Source organism: Marmota flaviventris, chromosome 6 (assembly GCF_047511675.1).
Source record: "Marmota flaviventris isolate mMarFla1 chromosome 6, mMarFla1.hap1, whole genome shotgun sequence".
NCBI classification, from domain to species: Eukaryota; Metazoa; Chordata; class Mammalia; order Rodentia; family Sciuridae; genus Marmota; species Marmota flaviventris.
The window spans coordinates 144,524,802-144,551,148 of record NC_092503.1 but is presented as its reverse complement, the minus strand read 5'-3'; the positions used below and the strand labels follow the sequence as shown (position 1 = coordinate 144,551,148).

The 26,347-nt window shown below is 40.6% G+C and overlaps 1 non-coding gene across 1 annotated transcript; it reads left to right on the top strand.

The window, feature by feature from the left end:
- Nucleotides 1-10,768: 10,768 nt before the first annotated feature.
- On the top strand, nucleotides 10,769-10,841 carry Trnal-caa (transfer RNA leucine (anticodon CAA)). The gene has a single exon. It is a non-coding gene; the product is annotated as a tRNA-Ser (tRNA).
- Nucleotides 10,842-26,347: the final 15,506 nt, after the last annotated feature.

Sequence of the window (26,347 nt, the reverse complement as noted above, 5' to 3'; positions counted from 1 at the left end):
AACTGTTGAGGTCCAGGATGCTTCTCATGGTTCCGAGATGGAGTAAGGAGTGTTTGAATTCAGTTCTGGGTGCTGCTGTTTGTCAATCACATGACCATAGAGTTGTTACAAATTTCTCCATCTCAGCTCTTTCCTCTGCAAAATGGTTCTGCAAATGGCTCCTACTTTATAGGATAATTATTGATAATGAAACCGCTAATAGATGTAAAGCTCTAGGAAGGTTCAGAGTTCAGCCTCTGGCCAGAGTAAGTCATGATTCATTTGCTGAACAAGTATTTTAAGAGTCTAAGGCACTGTTGGGGGACACACATGGGGCCCATTCGTGATGACATAGATAAAAGATTCTCACCCCGGGGCGCTGTCGTTCCAGCGGGGGAAACCGATCATAAATGGTGAGTGAAACGTGAAGTGGGTTAGCAGGTCTGAGTTACGGGAAAAACATGGAGTGACGTAAGGGGATGGAAAGAACTAGAGTGCACAGATGCAGGTCGTGATTTTTAAATGGGATTGAGGTGCCAATGCCAGACACTTGAGGAACAGGAAGTCACTTGGTGGCCTTCTGTTCTTGGTGTCCCGATTCCATAGCCCATGAATGGAACTGAGTGAGCCAGGAGGAGAGCAGAAGAAAATGAATTCAAAGAGACCGTGGAGGCTGGAGGTGTGGCTCAGTGATAGAGCGTTGGCTTGGCATGTGTGAGGCCCTGGGTGCCATCTCCAGCACTGGGGAAAAAAAAAATCAAAGAGGCAATGAAACAGGTCTTAGGGCCTCATAAAATGCCTTAAGCTGCCCCCCACCGCTGTCTTGAAAAAAATATATATATGTGTGTGTGTGTATTTTTTTTTGGGGGGGGGTACTGGGGGTGACTCTACCACTGAGCTACATCCCCCATCCTTTTTATTTTTGAGAAGGGGGTCTTGCTGAGTCACCAGGGTTGGACTTGAACTTGTCATCCTTCTGTCTCAGCCTTCAGAGTAGCTGGGATTACAGGTGTGGGCCACATGCCTAACTGCTATAAGCCCTTTGCTCCACAGAGTCTGTGTAGAGATTCCAAGACCTCCCCTATATTTTGAAAAGATTCCTTTGGCTGCAGTGTGGAGGCTAGAATAAGGGTTATGGCTGTTCATGGTTGCAGTCTCTGAGCCTCGTCCAGAGACTTTTCAGGAAGAGCGACTCCACGAATACTTAATGAACTGGACAGCTCTGTCCGTCCTCCAGTCCATGCACTGTTAATGTTTTTGCCTTTGGATATCTAGGTTTTCTTCTGTTATTCACACTTTCTTCCTTGTGGTTAGTAGGGTGTTCTGGACGGTGAGGAAAAGAGTCATGTTAGTCACTTTGAGTCAGGGGATGAAAACACAAGTGACTTTATTCCAAGCAATAGACAGAAATGTGTGAACCATTGGGTATGACAATGGAGAGGAAGATGCATGCACGCTGGAACTTTTAAAAACTGCTGTGTTGTCTTTGACTGGGCCATTCTAAGGCCCTAGGGGGCCTTTGTGGTTATTTTGAAAAGGCAGCCCTCATCTGACCAGTCACTGCCCTGAGACAGCGTGTTTGGCCTGGTAGGAAGAGGGCAAGCTGTGTTTCTGTCCCCGCTTGTCCCCTCAGCCAGAGATTCTTGTGCAGTGTCCAACCCACACATCCCATCTTCTAAGACCTGACACAGCTTTAACAAAACGGTGAAGTTTGTTTTCCTTTTGGCAGCAAGGATATGTTCCTCTTTGCTTGGGTGATTTTCTACTTTGGTGACTCAGCTACTTTTTCTCTCTTGGCTTTTCTCTCTCTTGTCATCACGGACTTAGTAATTCTTTCTTGGTGTCTTTAATTCAGACTCCCTGAGAAAGAATTTGCTAGGCTTGGCTGGTCACCTGTTGGTAGAGATTGTGTGCCAGGATAGCTTGTTAGCTTTGTGAGTCAGGAACCCATTCCTGAACCAAGCAGCCCTGTCTAGGGCGTGAACACTGCAGGCTCTGGGAGAGAATATACCCGTCGCCTGCCATCACGAGTGATGCAATCTTCAAGAGTGAAATTTTGCTCCGAATTACATCTTGGGCACAGTCACCTGAATCATAGAAAAATACATAATAGTGACATAATCAGAATTTGCTTGATAACCTGGGAAAGAAACTGAAACAGTGTTTCTGTTTCCAAGATGGAGATATGTAAGTGTTCAGGTTAGTATGACTAAGTGCAAAAAGAATGGCCTCCTTGGGTCATGCCTGGTACCAGTTTACTTAATCATCTTATTCTATGTCAATCCCAATCCCAGTCAAAAGTCTTCTTATCTTATTTCAAAATATATGTTTATCTATAATCCACATGCCCTTATCACCTGTTTGTTATAATTATTGTCATAATTTTGTGACTGGGATCTCAATTTGTACCTCCCCCTGTCTTTAAGTCATTTCTACATTGTCACCAGAATGATACTTTCAGAAAACAAGACTAATTCATGGTCACATTACCCTGGACTACGACGTGCCACACAACCAGCTCTCAGTGATTTTTTCCCTTATTGGCACTGCAGGGCTCTCCCTTCTACTCTCTTGAATTTTGCTTAATGACCCCAATTTTTCTCCTTTGTTCTTTTTGGTGCTGAGGATTGAACCCAGGGCCTTGCACATGCTAAGCACATGCTCTACCACTGAGCTACACCCCCAGCCCCAATTTAAATGATGGCAAGTCCTTTCTCCTTTTCTTTATTTGGTCAACTCTTATTTGAAGGATAAGATCTTTGGGAGACTTTTCCTTAAAAAAAAAAAAAACTATATATATGAGTATATGCCTCTTTCTCCAGATAAAAAGCTTCATTTATTCACCAATTAGCTTTTTAAGATGATGCTAACATAGAGATTTTTTGTTTCATCCATCCATCCATCATCCATCCATCCATTTGTTCCACCTCCATCTTTAATACCTGATCCAGGATTCCCAGGATGGGAAACCCTCCTCATTCCATCTATAGAGTTAGACCTGTCTTCTGGGTGTCTGTCCTTCTGTGTGTCTCTGCATTTAAAATACAGCCATGGAGTAATTCTTGATTCCCATGTTGTCCCATCTACTGTACTTTGGGCTTCCAGAGGACAGCAACTCAGAGTACTCACCTCTGTAAACCCAGGATCTACCATCGTGGCTGATGCTGAAGGCTGATCCATACAGCAGGCTTCGTTACACAGCTTTCAGTGGAATGGAACGGAGTAGGCCTTGTTCCTAAAAGTTCATCTACAGAAGACACTGAGGGGCTGGGGTTGTTGTGGCTCAGTGGCAGAGCGCTTGCCTAGCATGTGTGAGGCACTGGGTCTGATTCTCAGCACTGCAAATAAATAAACAAAACAAAGGTCCATTGACAACTAAACAATATTTAAAAATAAAAGACTTTTTTTTTTTTTAAAGTGAAGTTTAATCCCCTTCCCACAGTACCCCACAGTCTCTATTTTGGAAAAAAGAGGATGATATTCCTCCTGTGTGTTTTTTACTCTACCAACTCTATTCTTCAAAGCTTCCCCCAACGTTGATTCCAAAATGTGGTCTGATGACTGAGAATCACTGTGATCCAAGAAAGCCTAGGAACTTGGGTGACTTCATTTTTATTTATTTTCGAGAGGGTTGCAGTTTCTCCAGTCAAATTGATTTCATATCTTAGACATGGCACGTGCATTAGCTTTTTTGGAAAGGCTGTCCTCTAAAGGGTTTCCTGTTTGTAAAGTGCAGTCCAGTCTATCTGAGAGCTCGGCAAACCTTGGTGGCTTTGAAGCCAGGGAGTGGAGTCCCAAGTTAGAGTCTGAACGCAGGGATTTCACCTGGGTGCTCTTATGTTCTGATCATGTTTCCCAGGAATAGCCAATAAACATGTGGGAAGGGAGCTGTTTGTTTCTCCTTTCCACTGTTTTTTTTTGCATTAACTCTCACATACTAACAAAAAACAAAACAAAACAAAAAAAGTTCTTCACTATGAACAATTACCCAAACCTTCCTGGATCTCACCTCCCTGTTTTCTCTCCAGTGAGCAGAGCCTCTCACTCTAGATGTCCACAGGATTCTTCTAGATGATCTGCTCTGGCAGATTAGGAGTGCTTCCGTCTTTTCCATAACTCTTAAGAAAATTTCCTACCCATGTGTCACCGATTTAAGATGCTCATTTGTTATTTTACTTTAAGCAGGCTCTACATTATAATTTAACAGCATAATGGAATCCCTATTCTAGTTGACAAACACTGTGGTGCAAATGATTTAATTTACCAGCTTAAGCATTAGTCTACATATTATTGTACTGATCAGTCACTGCATACTAAAATCACTCATCCTTAATGTAATGATTTGGTATCCCTACAGAGAATTCCAGTCATCAGAATGTCATTAGATACAGTAAAAAATGAAAATTACTATTACACAGCAGTAAACACTATTAACTGTTAGTTAAAATAGCATTTAATTTAGCCGTGCAAGAGTTTACAAATTTCCACAGTTTACTTGGTCTTCGAATAATTGTCACCGCAACAGTTAATGACACTTCTGCCAATGAAGTGACAGAATGAGGAGGAGCCCGTGATGACCTGGTGTTTTCATGTGGCAGATGCCATATTGTGACAGTGCAGATTGCTTGGCTCTCTGGGGCATTTCATTGGTCAGGAAAAGAGGCTTGTCGATGTCCTGAAAGTATGATGCAGAGTAGAAGGGCTTGTGTGCAGAGGAAATGCAAAGGAGCATCCCATGAGGGAGGGGAGAAAATGCTTCCTCCCAGGCTGCCTTTTCTTTCTTCATCAGCCCAACTCTGCACCCTGGGGTTCTCGAGGTCTGCTGCCATGCTCATAAACCGGGGCTGCCATAAAATTCTTGCAAGTGTCACTCCCATCTCGTTAGGGACTGGTTGGGAAGTGTGTGCTTCTGCACAAGGCTCCCAGGCTTATCAATAGCACCAGCTTAAGCTGCAAAACATGCATTTGCCTTCAAATGGCCCTTCCCTGTTGCAGCCTGAGTCCAGCATTCCCCAGCTTTAAATAAAATCAGCAGCAGCATCTACAATGCCTATAAATGTGGGCACTCTGTGGGTGACTTGGCTCTACAGCTTTGACTTCATCCAAGCTTTTGTGATTCATTTCCTTGTTTATTCCATAACTGCGTGTTGCTGAATTTGAGTTCTGTGCCCAACATGTTGAACTTAGATTTGGAAAGGGACACAGGGGACCCCTCTATACAGGCAGAAGGTAATAAAAGCAAAATAACAGACTGTACCACTTTCTGCTTTGCTCATGATTCTCATGCCAACCTGATGGGGAAAATGATAGTTAGAAGTGACCAGGCCTGGTAAGTCTATGGTAGAGGGAAACGGTGCCCAGTTTGCAGATCTTGAAGAGCAGCCTTGGTGACAGGCCATTCTAAATCACTGAAATGTGGCAGTAGTGTGGCAGGATGTCAGATCCTAGAGAGGGTTACTAGTATGGTGCCCGCCAGTCACCTTTCATAAAACAAAAAAAATTCAATAGAATATTGATTGGAAATGGATTCTTTATTACATGTATGGCAGAGTGGACATACTCCATAGTAACTAGCATGCAGTGTGGAGAAGGTACAAATGCTTCCAAGGTGGCAGTCCAGCGACTCAGCGAGAAAAAAAGGAATATTGATTTGCTAATCCCTTGTGACTCAGGGATGACCTGTGTTTGTTTGTCAAGATGCATGTGACTAGACCTCAGGATGACTGGATCCTTTTGTTGCTGCCAGAGTGAAGGACCAGGTGAAGACTGTCCATCTGTGAAATGGACACAAATTTATTTCTGAGTGATCTTTGGGGTTAAAAGTCTCTGAAAGCCTCCTTCCCAAAGTGCCATAGTGTGAAAGGCTCCCGAATTGTTCCGCTTCACAACTGCCCTCATCCTACCTATCGACAAGGTCAATGCAAAAGAAGGTGAAAGTAACTAATTGCAATTTATCATCCTGTTAATAAAGCTGAGGGGGTTTGGCCAGAGTCAGCATTTGCCGTCTCTTGGGAAGCTTGCTTAGCACTGGCCGGGACTGATTCCAGTCAATCAATGACCCCCTTTTTCTCATTGTGTATGTATGTATGAGTGAGAGAGGGAGGGAAGAAGGAGGAAGGAGAGCGAGACATCCACAGAGTTAGAGCACTCAATTTCCATCTATGTTCCTAAAAAGAGACTTTGGTGGGCTTCTGACCTATAGCACATGAAAATCCCTTTATTGATATCTCTTCTTTTTTTTTGTTTTTACAAAATGTGCTAATTTTACTAACTATTTGGTCATATACTGGCAACCTCTTTAACATCTAGAGACTAGATTTTGCAAAATTGGGACTCACCTGTCCATTATATATACTATATACGCAGCAAAACAAAATGTACAAAACATACAGAAAACAGATATCTGAAAATGTCCAAGTATGAACACACCAACATGTTACTTTTTGCAATTGCTTCCCTCCCACCTCCTCCCCATTATTGAACAAGTACAGATAGTACTACACTGTTCACAGAGGTGCCTTGACAGTTCCATTCCCCCAAGACAATATTTCATATGAATTTTAGCAAAAAAGATATTTACAAAGTGATATTTCACTATGTCTACATTTAATACACATCTGGCACTTCTAAACATCTAGACAGACTAGATGTTTCAAGTAAGGACTCAATTTGTCCAGTATGTACACAGAAATCTTGAAGAAACTGCATACCTGTAATAATAGTTCTAATTTGAAAATGTCTTCAAAATATGAGCTTTCTGGCCCTTCACCCACCCAGGGGGCTACAATGCTCAAATTTTCAGAAGACAATCCTTCCTAGGAATTTTAACACAAAACATACAGAATTTGGTTACTAATTCTACTTTTGTCATCGAGTGACAACCTCTTTACATCTAGATAAGGGTTAGGACTTTACATACACTGTACAAAGCAAAGTCAAATAAAACCCATAGACATAGAAACAGTGGTTACTCTTGCCTCATGGTAAGCACGCTGGCATGGCGCTGGCGAGAACCAGAACGCAGTGTGTGCTACTCAACAGCTGGTTTGGCTATGGCTCCCCCAAACATTCCCTAGCCATTTTAACAAAAAGAAATTTACAAAATCTGTCATATTTTACCACTTCTACTTTTAACACGTATCAGGCACTTCAGAACATCTAGAAAGTGTAGATATTTCAAAAAAGGTACTCAGCGCTGTCAACTATATAGACCGAAATGAGAAATAAACTGCACACACAAAACAGTGCTTATAATATGAAAAATATCTTTTACGTATAACCAGTGTGGCACACGACCTCCTTCTTCTAGAGGTCAGGCTTCTCTATGTCCTCTAAGCCACTGACCAACCTGGACAAGTGTGGTTCCTAGAGGGGGGTCTAACCACTCCATTCAAAGTCACTTCCAGAAGACATTTCTGATTTTTAAAACAAATGGGCATTTACAGGGTGTTATTTTCTAACTCCATCATGGGTGGGCAACCTCTTGACATTAAGTGTCCAGATGCAGCAGAAGTCTGAACAGGTCTGGGATGAGTTGAGAGCAGCTTTGCACATCATATGTACAGGCCTTCTACAAAGGGCCACCAGAGCTCCCACAGGGTGGTGGCACTTCCTATGGCCTAGTGGTATATTTCTCTGCTGTTCCTCACACCAACTGCCCGAGGGCCGAGGGCCGCTAACCAGTCCACCTGTCTTCCACCGGGCCTTTGCCCACCCTCCAGGGAGGTTGAGGTCTGTGCCTTGCCTGGACAAGGTTCAGTCTCGTGGGCTGAGGTGCCGTCTCGCGGGATGAGCAGGAGAGGTTGATATATTCTTAACTGAAATTTTGTCATGCATCAAATACTCATCGAAAATAGCTTGCTGCAGCCAGGCGTGGGGGTGTATGCCCGCAATCCCAGCTACTCGGGAGGCTGAGGAAGGAGGATTGCAAGCTCCAGACCAGCCTGGGTGACTTAGTCAGACCCTGTCTCAAGATAAAAATAATAAAAAGGGCTGAAATATGGCTCAGTGGTAGAGTGACCCTGGGCTCAATCCCCGGTAACATCAACAGTGACAAGGGGAACGAGGAAATAACCTGATCGAGTAACTCAGTCCAGGGCCACGTTGCACATATCACGATATAAGATGGATTGAAAATGAAGACGACGTGCAAATAAGCCAAAGTGTTGATCTTTACTGATTGGTTTTCTTCTCTGTAAAACATAGACCTGACTTATGAATTCCTTTCTTAGACTCCAGTGCCAATTTAAGTTGGAAAGACTGTTAGAAAATAATCAAACATTATCTAATAGTAAAGCATTGCATGCAATATATAATAAAGCATTTATATACTATTATACAACAGTATTATAAATTATTTATATGACCTATGAGAAAGAAGTTTATTGTATGAAATAATAAATACACAAATAGTTTGAAGCACAATAAAGAGCAGACACAGACTTGGGAGTCATGCGCATCTGGGAAGCCCTTTCTGCTCTGGGCTTCCATGTTTTGTCCTTGCCCTAATTTTCCTAGTTATTTCCCATTAATTTCCAGCTACAAGACTTTGTTTTGTTTCCTTACAATCTCTGTAGTCTACCTTGGGTCTTCCTGCTCCAGTGTTTAGATCTAATTCTTGCACCTAAGACACATTTCCAAATTTCATTCCTCATAGCAGACCTAGCTGGTGTCTCTTTCTTCAGAAATCCTTGCTTGTTTATTGATTGATCTCACCAATATTTACTGACATTCATTGTGTGTTCAGCTGTACACACAGAGATGCATAAGGCAGGGGACTCTACCCAGGAACATCAAAAGCTAACAGGACATTCACCATATGGTTGCTGGAAGGGTTCAAATGGCTGGCTATAAAGGTATCCACTTATATGATCTTTAAAAGAAATTTATGAGATAGGCACAATGTTGTTTTCTTTATTTTATAAATTGAGAAACTGAGGGATGTAGAGATGAAGTGACTTGACTTTGGTCATATAGCTGTTACGTTGCAGACCTGGGACTGGAGACCTGGTCATCCATGGCAGGAGCAAGACAAGTGTTGACAAATTCTTTCATCTGAGTTTCAGAATGAAGGTGCCAGATGTTTTAGAGATTCTGCTAGAATCTGATCTTCCTGCAAACTAGGGAGATGGCCTATGCTCTGGGCTTGATGGACCTTGAGGAGATGGGAGGCAGAGCAGGGCAGAGCCTCAGTTCCCAGTTAGCAGAAGGCCCAAGTCTGAATCTCAGCTCTACGCTCATTAGTTATGTATACTTGAGCTAATTAATTCATCTGTGCCTCAGTTTCCCACATATTAAACCTGGATAATGATGATGATGATGATGATGATAACGCTAATGAACTCATTTGTTGTAAGAATTAAATGAGGGGAGGTAGATAATAAACGTGCAGAATAGAAGTGCTATATGAGTGTTATTAATATCACCACAGAGCTAGAATTATGTAAAATACTCGTTTCTGTGTGTGGCTTTTATTTTTTCTTTTGATGCCTTAGGGAATCTAAATATCCTGCATTGGGGTAGGATATGTCTCCCCCCTGTCTCCCCCACACTGGGGATTCTAGCCAGGGCCTCACACATGGTAAGCAAGAACTCAACCACTTAGTTACATCCTCAGCACTTATTTTGAGACAGTCTTGCTAAATTGCCCAAGCTGTTCTTGAACTTGTGATCCTCCTGCCTGAGTCTCTGAGTAGCTGGAATTACAGGCGTGAGCTACTGTGCCTGCCTCAGAGAACCGTCTGAACATCACTGGTTTACACTTGCCTCAGCAAGGTACTAAATGGGTTCATTGTTGGATTCTGTAAACTCATGGAACTGCCCTTTCATATTTGACGCTCCTCAGTTGACTGTCTTACACGATTATCATACAAATGTGATTTTTCTTCTGAGGACATGTGCAGCAGACCAGAAGAGTTGTCCCTAGTACTTTCCACACTTGACTACGAACTTGCCCTTGAAGACAGACCCTCTCCCACAGCTTCTGTGATCCTGGTACCATCACAAATCTGTCATGCTCATGGCTGTCTGCACCAGCACAGTCAGAAGGAGTTGCTAATTTATTAGTGTAGTACAAGGTTAGAATTTGGCTCAGAAAATGCTTGGGGTAAATATAACCGGACCCAATTTTTCTGAAACTATCTAGAGAAGAGTCAATCATTGGAAGAAATAAACAACCTCTTAATCCACCTTTTTCTGCTTTCTTAGGTTCTTCCCCGTGTCCACTGTCCCCAATTAAATATAACATGATCATGGTTTATATATTCACGATTCCAAGATTCTTTCACAAAGAAATTGGGTTCTATCCTGTTCTGAGGAAATTGCTATAAAAATGAGAGGGAATTTCTGAAAGTATCTGTAGGCCCTCGCTATAATGCTACCTTATGACAAAATTTAAGCATGAAGTGCAAGGACAATATTATAGAGAACTTAATCTCTAGTTTGCACTCATCCTCAATGTCCCAGTAACTATTTTGCTCAGTTTACTTAGATGTTTGTTTTTCTTCCTGAATAAGACCAATGTTCCTGATAATGTCTTGATCTTGTTCACATTTCCCTTGATGAATGCATTCTTTTTGGAGTGGAATATCCTTATGAAGAAGTCACCCATGTGAGGCCTAGAAACAAAGCAAAAAGAAGAAAAAGCACCAGGAGTGGTGGTGCATGCTTATAATCCCACCAACTCGGGAGGCTGAGGCAAGAGGATGGCAAGTTCAAAGCCAGCCTCAGCACTTAGTGAGGCCCTAAGCAATTCAGCAAGACCCTGTCTCAAAATAAAAAATAAGGGGCTGGGGATATAGCTCAGTTGGTAGAGTGCTTGCCTCGAATGCACAAGGCCCTGGGTTCAATCCCCAGCATCACCACAAAAAACAAAGGGGGCTGGAGATGTGGCTCAGTGGTTAAGTGGCCCAGGGTTCAGTCCCTGGTTCAAATTTTAAAAAATAAGAGGAAGGCCTCCAGCTCTGAGAGGCATCGGGCATCATGATGAAGAGGCCGGACTCTAAGGGACAGATGGTGTTCCTGCCAATTCACTGCTGGGCCAAGGGATGCCACCTTTCTCTTTAGCAGTTTCTCTTCTTTTTTCTTTTTCTTTGTTTTTAAATCTGTAGTAACTGGAGCTTGAAGTCAGGGCCTCACACATGCCAGGCAAGTGTTCTACCACTGAGCCACATCCCCAGCTCCATGCAGGTAGGTCCCTCTTTAAAACAAAAAGGGCTGGTTAGGGGACGAAGCAGTTGACGTGCTCCAGAGGTTAGAAGGGTGCCTGGAACTTCCATGTTCTAAGTATGGAGCTGCTTCCTTACTCGCTGTAGAAACCCCTCAGCCGGGCGTTTTAGCGTGTGTCCGTCTCCCTGCTCACCCCCAGTCCCTTTGAGCGCTCGGGGCCCTCTTGCTTTCCAGCCTTGATAACAAACGGGGAACAAATGTTAGCTGTCTGTCCTGGGTGGATGGGTGTGCACATCTGCTGGTTTGGGGTCCACTGTGTTCTGTCCTGTGCCGGATTCTCTTCTGCCCACCGCTGGCCTTTTTGATGTGGCTGATTGGGCAGTCTAGGGCGGGGACAGGCAGAAGTTCAGGAGCAGGATGAGATGTAGGACTTGGAGACAGGGAGACGTCTCCGTCACTGGAGAGTTTGACACAGCCCTGTGTTTTCCTGGTGGCCAACTCCTTTCGTCTTCCCCCTTTCTTCTCTATCCCGAATCTTTGTCGATGTCCTAGGTTCTCAGATGTATATTTTACGATTCTTTCATATTTGATATCAACTTATATTTAATGATGAACATATGCCCCCCATACTCTAAAACGTGTCCCTCGGCTGCCTGAATTGTTTCTGTTCCTGGTTGAATGACTTCTGAAGCCATTGTCTTCATTAATAGCCGTAAGTGTTCACCCTGCTTCATCTTCTTTATGTAAACAGCGTTTTCTGGTTATTTCTCAGTCTCTGGTCTGGTTTTGCCTACTTAATTTTCTAGAATGATCCTTTGCGTCCACCTCAAATACCCCATTCTACTAAAAGGAATATTCCTTCTCTCTTCCCGCAAAACCTCTGCGTAGTGTGTTGCTGAAAGGCGAGAAAAAGAAATGCCAATAGAACGAAAAAAATACAGAAAAAAAAAAAAGGGTTTTGCTAAGGTGAAGGTCATAAATCAGAAGGACAAAAGTAAAATGTAAAACGTGATAGAGGTGAGAGAGAAACCAGAGGTTCACGTTGAACTTGGAAACCAATTCTTACTAATAACAGAAGGGAAAAAAAAAACTCATATCTATTGCTATTTACAGTATCTTTTAGAGATATTTAAATTGAAGTTCTCAGCACAGCGTGGAACATAAGTAGGTGCTAAATAAAAGTTAACCGTGATTGCGATTATTACGCCGATCTGTATTTAAGACATCATTAACATCAGTGGTTACCAATTATAATTTAAGTGGGTAATCAAGAATGAAGGTACTGTGTATTTCAAAAAGCTGTAGGAAAAGATTTGGAATGTTTCCACTGTAGAGAAATGATAAATATTTGAAGAGATAGATATATTTACCCTGATTTTAACATTTCACAATGTATATATGTATTAAAACTTCACATGGTGTCTCATAAATATGTGCAGTTTTTTTTTTTTTTTTTTTTACTGGGGATTAAACCCAGAGATGCTTTAACTGGGTGACATCCCCAGTCTTTTTACTTTTCAGGACAGGGTCTTGCTAAGTTGCTGAGGCTGGCCTTGAACTTGTGATCCTCCTGTCTCAGCCTCCTGAGTCACTGGGTTTGTAGGCAATGTGCCATCCCATCATGCCTGACTAATATGTGGAGTTTTTATAAATTGCTTAAAAAGCAACTTTAAACAAAAAGTTTTTAAAAGTGCTAAGTACTTTACATTTATTATCTTAGTCCTTACAATACCATTATGAGGCATTTACAAAAATCTCAATTCAGTACGTTTTTATTTCAAATATTGTTTTGTCCTTTCTGTAAGTTTGATTTGGGACTTCTAAATATTTTGAATATTTTTCTTTGGCATATATGTTTTTCTTTACCTTCTTGAAAGTTTAGATGAGTAGTTTCAACAACTGTTTTTCCATCTTTTTTTTCTAGTAATTTTATCCTGTGTACCACTTTTGGGTCCTTTTGATTGCTTTCCCCCATTTCAGGAGTCATAGTTTCCTGCTGCCCTATATGCCCAGGAATTTTTCATCGTATCCTTGGCATTGTGAGTTCTACCTGGTTGGATGTGGGATAGTCTTGTATATATTCTTAAGCTTTGTGCTGGGATTTAATTAAGATACTTGGAACCAGTTTGATTCTTTTGAGAATTGCTTTTGAACTCTGTCGGCAGCATCAGCAGCCTTGAGTGTGGGGCTGGCCTGAGGCAATTCCCTTCTGTTACCTGGTACTCTATGTACCAAGAGGTTTCTTCTGTCAGGTGGAAACTCAGACTGTTCTAGGAATTCTATGAGCTCCAAAGATTGTTTTTCCTGCTTCTTTTGGGTGATTGTTTCCCCTGACCCCTGGCAGTTTCCTTATAGGCATTTACAGATCAGCACTTAGCTCAAGTTTTAAAGTGGATCCTCAGTAGAACCTAAGACCTCTCTTGCTGTGTGCAGCTCTCTGCCCTGTGAATGTTAAACTTGTTGGCCTCTCCACTCCCAGCTCTCAACTCCTGGAGACCACTGGGCTTCTCCTGGATTTCTCTTCCTTGTGTTATGGTCCCGGGATCTTCTCCGGGGACAATCACAGATTGTTTCTCTTCACTCAGGATCACTCTGCTGTGTTTCCTGTTGCCTGATATTCCAGAGCTGTTATTTCATTTATTTTGTCCATCGTTGAGGACAAGAGGGTAAATCCAGTTCCTACTCCTTTGTCATGGCTGGAAGTGAACATCCTAAAGTCTTATTATTAATTTTTTTAATGGACACAATACATTTATTTATTTATTTATCTTTAGGTGGTGCTGAGGATTGAACCCAGGGCCTCACACATGCTAGGTGAGTGCTTTACCACTGAGCCACAATCCCAGCCCCCCTAAAGTCTTATTTTTATCCCTGTTTTACTGATGAACAAGTAGACAGGAGATTGATAGTAAAGGAGATTGTTTCATGTACAGTCCATGATGAGCCTGTGGCGGAGGCTTGCTGCCTGTGTATCTGTGCTTCTAACAACCGCCAAGCACTGACTCCTAAGGTTGCTGGTCCTTAGTACAAGGCTGAACTCACCCATCCACTCTTTCTTCCCCAGCCTTCCCAACCATGATGGAGTTGGAGGACCAACATTAGTTCCAAGTGTGTAAATAGTTTTCATTTGTGAATATCCCTAAGGGCAAACCCAGATTTCGATGATCACTTAACACCCCGATTTTCACATATCGGTCCATTTTCTTATTAAATATTTATTTATGGGAGAAGTTCGAAATAAAACAGAATGAGGCAGGCCTAGGAATTTCAGGTCCTAAGCACATCAATCGTTTGGATTTCTCAGAGCTGCTCATGGCACCCAGGTGACAGGTGAGGTACAGAACAGCAAGCTTTGCATCACACACAGTTTGCTTGCGGGCTGTATCTCACCCCTTTGTCTCCATTCAGGGTCCCATCGCAGTAAAAGTGAGCAACATTCAAATAGGATAAATGAGGGTTTCCACTAGTTTAAAAGTTAGAAAAAGGCAGTCTTGTGGTAGTTAATTTAAGACAGTGCACCACTGGAGTGTTGCTGGGACCAGGGAGCTGTAAGTCCCCACTTTGGTAGCAGGACTCTGATGGAGACCTAATCTTTTTTTTTTTTTAAATCATAAGGACACTAGTCCTATTCGATTAGGTCCCACTCTAAAGACCTTGTTTCACAGTAGTTACCTCTTTAAAGACTCTCTAAATGCAGATGAGATCTTGGGGGTTGCGACTTACATAAATGAATAGGGAGAAGGGCAAAATTCAGTGCACAATTGACATTAAGAGCTGGAAAGGGTAGCACTTTATTTAACCTTCCTGTTCTTTAAACTTGTTGCAGTGACCAGCATGTTTCCCTTATGCAAAACTTACTGACTGGTTGGCATATTTGGATTGATTAAAAACTAGATCGCTAGCTCAGGCCATCGCAGACAGCGACCTCATCCCTCTTTTGGTCTCTGGTCAGTAAAGAGAGACTTCGGCTGTTTCTCCATGTGATCAGTCCATCCATTCTTTTAAGGCACCAAGGTGCCACTTGAAGGATGGATCCTTCTGGTGTCCTCAGTGATACCCTTGTTCTTGGAAAGAGTTCCTTTATCCCATTTCAGAGAGCAACTTCTTGCTATTTTTTTTTTTAAATATAAGAAGAGCATGATGCTGGGTTTGCAAAGAGTTTTCCCCACAAACTCCAGCACCCTCTTTGTTACCCTCACTCGCCTTGAACTTGGTAACTGGTAGGAGCAGCAGCTAGATCCCGAAAGGCAATTGAGTGAATCCCTTAAAGCTCCTTTCTCAGATGCACTGAAATCCAGGAAGCCTTTCTCTGTGAGTTGTTTTCCATGATTATTTGTGACCCTTGATTATTTTCATTTTGGGATGAGCCAGAAAGAAGAAATGAAATACTGTGTATTTACTGTGTGGCAGAATTTGACTGTGACTTCTGCCCCTCGTAGACAGTTTTCTCTGCCAATCTGCATATCTTATTTATTTCTGGAACATATTTGAATCCTTTATTACTCTGAAAATATACTGTAATCTTGATTCCTGGTGGTGTACTTATTTAAACCCCATCTACAAATGTAGCTCATAAACATGAGGGGAAATGAATTCACATCTGAAAATCTATTAATCTAACCTTCCTCATTATATAAGTGAACCAATAAATAGCAAATAAATCAAAGTATGTGGAACAATAAAACAAATTAACCAGTATCGTTTAAATAATTACCAGCACTAACCATCATGACACAGCCTAACAAATTAACACTTTAAGGATGCTCTCATTTTAATCTTGTCCTTGTATAAGTAGCAGCAGACTTTAAATGGGTTTTGGAAGTCATTTGAGGAAAATAGTGGAAACCAAGGTTGTCTGAATTGGGCCCAAGTTTTCCCTTTCTCCTGGGAAGTTTAAATCTGGCCCAATCTGAAGGAAGGTGCCTCATTGGCTCCAATCCTGGCTTCTCGGAGGTATTTTCCCTTCTCTAGCTTTCAAGAGAAGGGGAGTCTAGTGTCCATGCCATGTGGCTTTGACAAGGTCATTTTCTATTCTTGGGCAGCAGCCAGACAGTGCGTTGGGGGATGACCAACTCACAAATCAGGTTTTGTTCTCCTGCTTGGCTGTTTTCCAATTGGGCAGTTTTTTTTTTTTATTTTTTTTTTTAAATTTTTTATTGTTGGTTGTTCAAAACATTACAAATTTCTTGACATATCATATTCCACACTTTGATTCAAGTGGGTTATGAACTCCCACCTTCACCCCATACACAGATTGCAGAATCACATCAGTTACACATCCATTGATTTACATATTGCCATACTAGTGTCTGTTGTGCTCCGCTGCCTTTCCCATCCTCCCCCCTCCCCCCTCCCCACCTCTCCCCTCCCCTCCCCTCCTCTCTCTCTACCCCCTCCACTGTATAACCCTGAGGGTCTCCTTCCATTTCCATGCAATTTCCCTTCTCTCTCCCTTTCCCTCCCACCTCTCATCCCTGTTAAATGTTAATCTTCTTCTCCTGCTCTTCGTCCCTACTCTGATCTTAGTTACTCTCCTTATATCAAAGAAGACATTTGGCATTTGTTTTTTAGGGATTGGCTAGCTTCACTTAGCATAATCTGCTCTAATGCCATCCATTTCCCTGCAAATTCTATGATTTTGTCATTTTTTAATGCAGAGTAATACTCCATTGTGTATAAATGCCACATTTTTTTTATCCATTCGTCTATTGAAGGGCATCTAGGTTGGTTCCACAGTCTTGCTATTGTGAATTGTGCTGCTATGAACATCGATGTAGCAGTGTCCCTGTAGCATGCTCTTTTTAGGTCTTTAGGGAATAGACCAAGAAGGGGAATAGCTGGGTCAAATGGTGGCTCCATTCCCAGCTTTCCAAGAAATCTCCATACTGCTTTCCAAATTGGCTGCACCAATCTGCAGTCCCACCAGCAATGTACAAGTGTACCCTTTTCCCCACATCCTCGCAAGCACTTGTTGTTGTTTGACTTCATAATGGCTGCCAATCTTACTGGAGTGAGATGGTATCTTAGGGTGGTTTTGATTTGCATTTCTCTGACAGCTAGAGATGGTGAGCATTTTTTCATGTACTTATTGATTGACTGTATGTCCTCCTCTGAGAAGGGTCTGTTCAGGTCCTTGGCCCATTTGTTGATTGGGTTGTTTGTTCTCTTATTGTCTAATTTTTTTGAGTTCTTTGTATACTCTGGATATTAGGGCTCTATCTGAAGTGTGAGGAGTAAAGATTTGTTCCCAGGGTGTAGGCTCCCTATTTACCTCTCTTATTGTTTCTTTTGCTGAGAAAAAACTTTTTAGTTTGAGTAAGTCCCATTTGTTGATTCTAGTTATTAACTTTTGTGCTATGGGTGTCCTATTGAGGAATTTGGGGCCCGACCCCACAGTATGTAGATCGTAGCCAACTTTTTCTTCTATCAGACGGCGCATCTCTGATTTGATATCAAGCTCCTTGATCCATTTTGAATTCACTTTTGTGCATGGCGAGAGAAAGGGATTCAGTTTCATTTTGTTGCATATGGATTTCCAGTTTTCCCAGCACCATTTGTTGAAGATGCTATCCTTCCTCCATTGCATGCTTTTAGCCCCTTTATCAAATATAAGATAGTTGTAGTTTTGTGGATTGGTTTCTGTGTCCTCTATTCTGTACCAATTGGGCAGTTTTAACTTTTTTGCAGGTCCCAAATTCTGTAAAATTGAGATATTGTTGGAATTTATCTGAAAATGCCCCAATGAGATAATGCATGTAAAGCTATAAATGTGGATGTTTAGAAAATGGTCAGTACTGGTTTCATTACTAATGAAATTGCTAATTCCTTGAAGTATATATTTTTATTTTCCTGCCCCATTTATTTATTTATTTATTTTTGGTACTGAGGATTGAACCCATGGATGTTTAACCACTGAGCCACATTCCCAGCCCTTAAAAAAATGAGATAGAGTTTTGCTAAGTTGCTTAGGGCTTCAATAAAATTGTTAAGTCTGGCTTGGAACTTGAGATCCTCCTGCCTCAGCCTACTGAGCCACTGAAATTAGAGGAGTGCACCACCACACTTGGCCTCTAAAGAAATCTCTTGACACACGCTGCTTTGCTCTTGGGAGCTGAGAATATTTGCATGTATGTGTGTATGTACGTCTGTTGAATTCTGATGCAGTTCTACGATTGATACCTGAAGAATCGATTCTAATTAGTCCTTGGTTTCCTATTAAGTGGAAAAAGTCTTTCTATAAAAAACCTTTCTATTGAAACCCTATCTATAGAGAGCCTTTCCTCTCCCGCCTCTTGACAGTGCTTAACAACTCATTTTACTTAGCACTCACATATACCACTTACTATACAGCAGCCATGGCTCTGGTGTTGAATGAACCTTTCAATTGCAAGACAATTGTTCATATGTAGTTATAAGCAGGGATGCAGAGAAACTGGGCACCCTTCACTCCATCCCCTGCTCCATGGTAATATGTTGCAAAACTGTAGCGCAATATCGACAGCATCACACTGGAATACTGAATTGACATAGGATACAGAGCATTTCTATCACCAAAAGTATCCCTCATGCTGAGCACCCCTACCCCTACCCCACCCCCCTGCACCATTTTTTTTTTTGATATTGGAGTTGTACACACTATGCACCCTGTACCCTACAACTGCGTGACAGCACTACATCCTATACTTTAATAGTCACACCCACTTCCCTCCCATCCTTCTTTATTCTAACCATTGGCATTCATTCAATTGTTCCTCATTTGCATAATTTTGGTAAAATTATAATAAATTAGATCATACAGTATGCAACCATATGGCAGTATTTTTTTCCCACACTGAGCACAATCCTTTGGAAATTATCGTGTGTACACACTTACATTTGTATATATGGGTAGCATTCCATGGTATGGGTTTACCAGTTTGTTTAATCCTTCATCAGTTGAGGAACATCCAGCCTGCTCCCAGTTTTTGGTTATTATGAATAAAGCTACTACAAACATTGTTGCCTAGGTGTCTTTCCTTTGTTACTGTAGGATAAATGTTCACAGTTCAATCATCTCTGATTTGCATGTTTAAAGAACTTGCCAAACTGCTTTCCAAGGTGGCTGTACTATTTCACACTCCACCAGCAATGCGTGAGTGATCCAGTTTCTCTGCATCTTCACCAGCATTTGGTGTTCTCATTATTTTTTATCTTAGCCTTTTTAATAGGTGTATAATGATGTCTCATTATGGTTTTAAATTGCATTACCCCAGTTGTTAATGATGGGGAACATCTTTTCATGTACTTAGTTGCCATCTGTTTATTCTCTTAGGTGAAGTGCCTCTGCTTGTCTTTTGCCCATTTTCTAATTAGATTTTATTTTTTAAAAATATTATTGTTTGAAAGTTCCTTTTTATTTTAGATACCCAGCTTAGTCAGATAAGTGGTTGACACATATTTTCTCTCCATCTGTAGCTTGTCTTTCATCCTCTTAACAGGATCTTTCACAGAGCAAAATTTCAATGCTGATGAAATCTACTTTATTACTTTTTTTTTTTTTTAACTTTTGGAGTCAAGTTTAAGAACTCTTTAAGATTTTCTTCTTTTTTTTTTTCCCCAAAAGTTTTTCATTGCCTTTCCATGTAAATTTTAGCCAATTTTGTCTATATCTACCAAATAAATAAATAAATAAATAAAAGTCTTGCTGGAATTTTGATAGGAATTGTGTTCAATTTGTGGTGGGTTGAATAGCATCCTCCTGAAATTCATGTCTGTTCAGATCATCAGAATGTGTTCTTATTTGGAAACAGCATTTTTGGTAGATGTGATTAGCTAAATAAAGGTGAGGTCTTAATTGGATTAGGGTGGACCCTGAATCAAACTACTTCTCTATATGAGAAAAGGAGAACACACAGAGACACTCAGAGAAGAAGGGCGTGTAAAGATGGAGACTTAGATTGGGGTCTGCTGCTAGAAACAAGGCACTCCAAGGACAGATGGCAGCTGTGGCAAGGTAGAGAGAGCATGGAGTGGATTCCCTGCTCAGAGCCCCCAGAAGGAGCCAATCTGGCTGATTCCTTTATTTTGGATGTCCCACCCCCAGAATATGAAAAAGGACATTTACATTTCTCTTATTTTAAACCACTTGGTTCGTGGCAACTTATTACAGTAGCCTTAGGAAGTGAACATAAACTTGGATAGTCATTTGGGGAGAATTGGCATCATCTTCGTGTTGAAGCTTCAATCTGTGTACAGCATACGTCTCTCCATTTTTTTATGTCTTCTTTGATTTCTTTTTGCCAAAGGGATTGAATTCAAGGGTGTTTAACCACTAAGCCACATTCCCAGCCCTTTTTATTTTAATTTTTTTTTTAATTTTGAGAAAAGGCCCCAGTAAGTTGGCTGAGGCTGGCTTCAACCCTTCGATCCTCCTGCCTCAGCCTCCTGAGCCTCTGGGATTATAGCATCCATCACTATGCCCAGACTTTGATTTCTTTCATCATTGTTTTCTAGATTTCTGCATACAAATCTGTAAATGTTGTGTTAGATTTGCACCTAGATTTTCTTTTTTGGGAAACTGTAAATGGTCTTTTATTTTTCAATTTTGGAGTCTAAGTGTTCATTACTAGTATGTTGAAATACAACTGGTTTTTTTTGTCTGCTTATCTTATATTCTGTGGCCTTGATGACTCATTTGTGTGTGAGTGGCCTTGCTGACTCATTTAGTAGTTCTCTGAGATTTTGTAGATTCCTTAGGAATGTCTACAGTCACATCTTTTGCAAGTTTTGTTCTACAGTCTTATTTCTTCCTTTCTTGGCTCTAGTTTGTAAGGAGGAAACACATTGTCTTTTTATCATTAAGTATGTTAGTGGTAGGTGTTTTTTTTTTTGTGTGTGTGCATCAATACATATAATAATCTTATTTTTTCTTTTCTTCTTTAGCCTGTCAATATGGTAGATTACATTGATTTTTCACATATTGATCCAACATTGCATCCCTGGAACAAATCCCACTTGGTCATGGTATATAATTCTTTTTCATATTGCTGAATTTGATTTGGTAACATTTTGCTAAGCATTTCTGTGTCTATATTCCTGAAAGCTGTTGGTCTGTGGTTTTTGTATTTTTTTTTTTTTAATAGTCTTTGTCTGGTTTTGGTATCATAATTCTAGTTCCGTAAACTGAATTGCAAAGAGTGCCCTCCTCTTCTAGTTTTTGGAAGCAATTTATAGAATTAGTGTTAATTCTTCTTTAAACATCTGGTAGAATTCACCAGTAAAATCATTTAGGCTTGGAGATTTCTTTTCTGGGAGCATTTAAATCACAAATTCAATTTCCTTAATGGTTATAAGGCTATACAAATTATCTGTTTCATATTGAATGAGTTGTGGTAATTTATCCTTTTAAAGAATTGGTCCATTTCACTTAAGTTGTCAAATTGATGTGTGTAAAGTTGTTGGTAGTATTCCCGTCTTATACTGTGGGTGTCTGTAGGGTTTTTTGGGGTGTGTGTGTGTGTACTGGGGATTGAATTTGGGGCACTCGGCCACTGAGCTACATTCCCAGCCCTAGTCTGTATTTTATTTAGAGACAGGGTCTCACTGAGTTGCTTAGCGCCTTGCCTTTGCTGAGGCTGGCTTTGAACTCGAGATCCTCCTGTCTCAGCCTCCCAAGCCACTGGGATTACAGGTGTGTAGGGTTTTGTTAAAGAAAAAAATTTCTTGATATTTGTTAAAGGAACAATAGAGCAGACTATTCAAAGTCAAGGAGGGCTCTTGCAGTGGGGTTTCCTTAGGATAGATGGAGAGAGACCAGGGTCAACTCTGAAAACAACAGGACAAATGGATATTTTTAGCCCAAGGATCAGGGTCGGGGTCAGAAGATGGAAAATCACTGGGAGGAAAGATCAGGGGTGGGGGGAATGAAATTCTGGCTAAACTGACTGGACAGGATTATTGCGGAAGGCTGGCCTGGGTGATAAGATATTGAGGATGGAGGGTAAGGAATTCCATCAGATAGGTGGGGGGTTTGCAGTAGAATGACCCAGCAGGATTCTTGCTAAACCTGGACTAAGCAGAGGTGAACTCAGAAGCCAGGTTAGGACCTAGTTGAGAGGACAGCTCGGTGATGCCGCTTAGAGCTCGGGCAGGGAACTTTCAGTCTATATTATTTACAGCTCCATTAAGGGGACTGGGTCTCTCTCTGTCTGTCTCTCTTTCTCTCTCTTTCTCTGTTTTGCAAACTTTACGGATCTTTTCAAAAAATCAGCTCCCATTTTATTTTATTAATTTTTTTCTATTGTTTTCCATATGATTGATTTCCACTCTTTATTATTTCTTTCTCGCTTTGGATTCATTTTTGCTCTTTCTTAAGGTTCTTGGAGAACTTTACTTGAGACGTTTCCCTGATTTAATGGATGCATTTAGTGTTTTCCATTTCCTTCTCAGAACTGCTTTCGCTGTGATCCGCAAATTTTGATGTATTCTATTTTTATTTTCACTTCGTTCAATGTATTTTTCTTAGTGTTCCTGATGTCCTTTGGGGCTCATGTAGTATTTAGAAGTATGTTGTTTAGTTTCTAAGAGTTTGGACATTTTCCTGTTAATCTTTCGGCTCATGATTGCTAATTAGATTACATTATGTATGCTACCTGATTTGGATTCTTTTAAATCTGTTTCATGGATCAGAATATGGTCTTTCTTGGTATATATCCCTAGACACATGGAAAGAATATACACTGTGCTGTTATTGGGTGTGGTTTCCTATCAATGTTGAATAGATATTATTTGATGGTATTAATGCAGTGAATTTTTGTCTCTGCCCTATCAATTGTTGAGAGGAGATGTTATATTGGACTATATTTGTAGATTTGTCTATTTCCCCTTTTTGTTTTATCAGTTTCTCTTCACATGTTGTAGCTCTGCTGTCTGGTACATATGCTTTTAGGCATGTTATGTTTTCTTGGTGGATTGATCCTTTTTATCATTATGTGATGTCCCTCTTGGTATTTGATTAGGGTTTTTCTTGTGTATTGCTGTCAGATTTACTTTATCTGGTATGAATAAAGCCACCCTTGCCTTCTGTTGATTGATGTTTGTAAGGTATAAGGTTTTCCATCCTTACTTTCTATTGCCTACATATAAAGTGTGATTCCTCATACACAGTGTATAGTTAGGTCATATTTTAAATATGCTCTGCCAAACTTAGCTTTTAATTGGAGTATTTAGACTATTTGCACAGTATAAAATAATTCATATGTTAGAGATTAAGCCTGCCATTTGATTTTATGTTGTTTTTTGTTTTGTTATCTCTATTTTTCATTTCTTTGTTTCTTTTTTTTTAATCTCTCTCTGAGTGACTTGAACATTTTTTTTTTTAGAATCCCATTTTGACTTATTTATAGTAGTTTGAGTTTATCTTTGTATGTGAGTGTGTGTTCGTGTGTGTGTATACATATATATGCTTAGTTGTTACTTTTGGTATTGATATTTATCTATCAATATAAACAAAACTCATATATATATATGACTTTTGTATTTATATATAATATGTATAAATACATATTATATATATTATATAATATATATTATAATATATATATTACGTATATAATATATATTATTATTTACATATAATGCTCTATGGCATTGGAATTTTACTGATTTTAGAAAAGTATAGAAAATTGCCTCTCTTTACCTTCCCTCTTTAAAATTATCTTATATATCTCCTCTATATGTATTTAGTACCCATCAGATGGTGCTAGTAATTTTTACCTCAGCCATCAGATGTGATTTAGAAGACTCAAGAGAAGGAGAGTCTCTTGCGTTTGCTCATGTTAATGCTTGCTGCGTTCTTTCTTCCTTTCTGCTTAGAGAATTTCTTTAGCTCTTCTGTTAGGATAGGTGTGCTGGTAACAAGTTGTCTTAGTTTTTATTCATTTGAAAAATTCCTCGGTTTCCCTTTAGTTTCTGAAGGATGTCTTTGCTAGCTGTGGGATTCTGATTGACACTTATTTTAGCACTCATTAAATGTTACTTCGTTTCCTTCTGGTCTTCATGTTTTTTGATGAGAACTATGCCCTGTTTCATTGTTTACCTTCAGGTAAGGTGCTCTTTCTCTTTCTCTTTTTCGGTACCTGGAATTGAACCCAGGGGTGCTTAACCACTGAGACAAATTACTAGCCCTTTTTTATTTTGAGACAGGGTCTTGCTCCGTTGCTAAGGCTGGCGGCTTTGAACTCGTGATCCTCCTATCTCAGCCTCCTGAGTTGCTAGAATCACAGGTGTGTGGCATCGGGTCTGGTGCTCTTTCTCTCTTGATGTCTTCAAACTTTTTTATTTGATTTTAGTTTTCTGAAGTGTAGCTTGAATGTGTCTTGGTATGAGTTTCTTGTGTTTGGGGTTTACTCCACTTCTTAGATATGTAGCTTTACATCTTTTATCAAACTTGGGAAGTTTTCAAGCATGATTTCATTTTCACCTCTGCCCTTTTTCTTTTTTTCCTTCCAAGTGTCTTGTGACACAAAGGTCACATGTTTGGTTACAATCCCACACATTTTCACATCTCTTAGGTTTGTTAGCCCCTGCCATTGGTTTTCTTTCTGTTGTTTAGTCTTGGGTAATTTCCATCATTCAATTTCAGTCCCCTTATCCTTGAATTTTTCCCCTTTGTTCTGTTATTGAGCTCAGGAAATGCATTTTCTATTTTGGTTATTGTATTTTTCAGTTCTAGTATATATATATATATATATATATATATATATATATATATATATATATACATACACATACATACATATTAAACACTCTGGGGTACTTAAGCACTGAGCCTTATCCCCAGCCCTTTTTTATATTTTAATAGAAATGGGGTCTTACTGAGTTGCTTAGGGCCTTGCTATATATATTCTATTTGTTTGGTGAGAATTTCTATTCCTAATTTGAGAGTTTTAAAATGTTTTCATTTGTTCAAATGTGTTTGCAGGTGCTTAGTAGGACATTTTTATGATGGATGCCTTAAAACCAGTATTGAGTAATTCTAACTTCTCTGTCACCTTGATGTTGGTATCTATTGATGGTCTTTTTCATTCAGTTTGAGATCTTGCTAGTTTTTTGGCATGATAAGTGATTTTTGGTTAAACCTGGATATTTTGGGTAAAATTATGAGACTCTGGATCTTATTTAAACCTTCCGTCTTAGCTAGCTTCTGGAATAGCAGTGTGATCCTTTATTACAGTGGTGTGGAGGCAGGTTCCTCCTCAGTGCTGACAGGGAGGGGAGCCATCCAGGGGCTCCCTGTAAGGCCTGTGGGAGACTGGGAGTTTCAGCTCCCCAACAGGCCTCGACTGAGAGCTGGGTGGTAGTAGGAAAGCAATGACGTATTACTGACCCTCTGTTTTAATCAGCTTCTCTGTTACTGTGACCAGAAGTCCTGACAAGAACAACACAGAGGAGGTCAAGTCTATTCTGGCTCAGGATTTCAGAGGTTCAGTCCCTGGTGGGCCAACTCCATTGCTCTGGGCCCAAGGTAAGAAGAACATCATGGCGGAAGGGCATGGAGGAGGAAAGCAGCCCAGGACATGGCAACCAGAAGCAGAGAGACAGAGGGAGAGGGCGAGGGAGGATGGTGGTGGAGGAAGGGAGTGAGCGTTCTGATCACCAGAGACAAAATATAAACCCTAATTTAGTATTTTCCACTAATACTACCTCTCACAGTGGGTGGATTTCCAGCTCCTTATCTGATCTTTTCTGAGGCCCACCCTTGTGGGGAGGTTGGGCACCTTGAGATAGCCTTGCTAGGGTGGAAGTTTGGACTCACTCCTCAGTCTTTGCTGGCATAGGTGTGGGTAGGGCTTCGGGTTTTTTGTAATGTTTCATTGGAATGGAACAGTTGTTATCTAAAAGTTTTTCTGTCTTGCTGGTTTGCCCCTTTCTGGGTACTTGTTTTATTTATTTATTTGTCTGTGTTTGTTAAAAATTTTCGGTTGTGCTGGGTGTGGTGGCACCTACCTCTAATCCCAGTGATTAGGGAGGCTGAGGTAGGAGGATTGTAAATCTCAGGTCAGCCTGGGCAATTTAATGAGGCACTAAGTAATTTAAATTACTAAATTAATAAGTAATTTAGCAAGACCCTGTCTCAAAATAAAAAATAAAAAGGGCAGGGGGTGTAGCTTAGTGGTAGAGTGCCTCTGGGTTCAACCCCCAGTACCAAATCAATCAATTCATC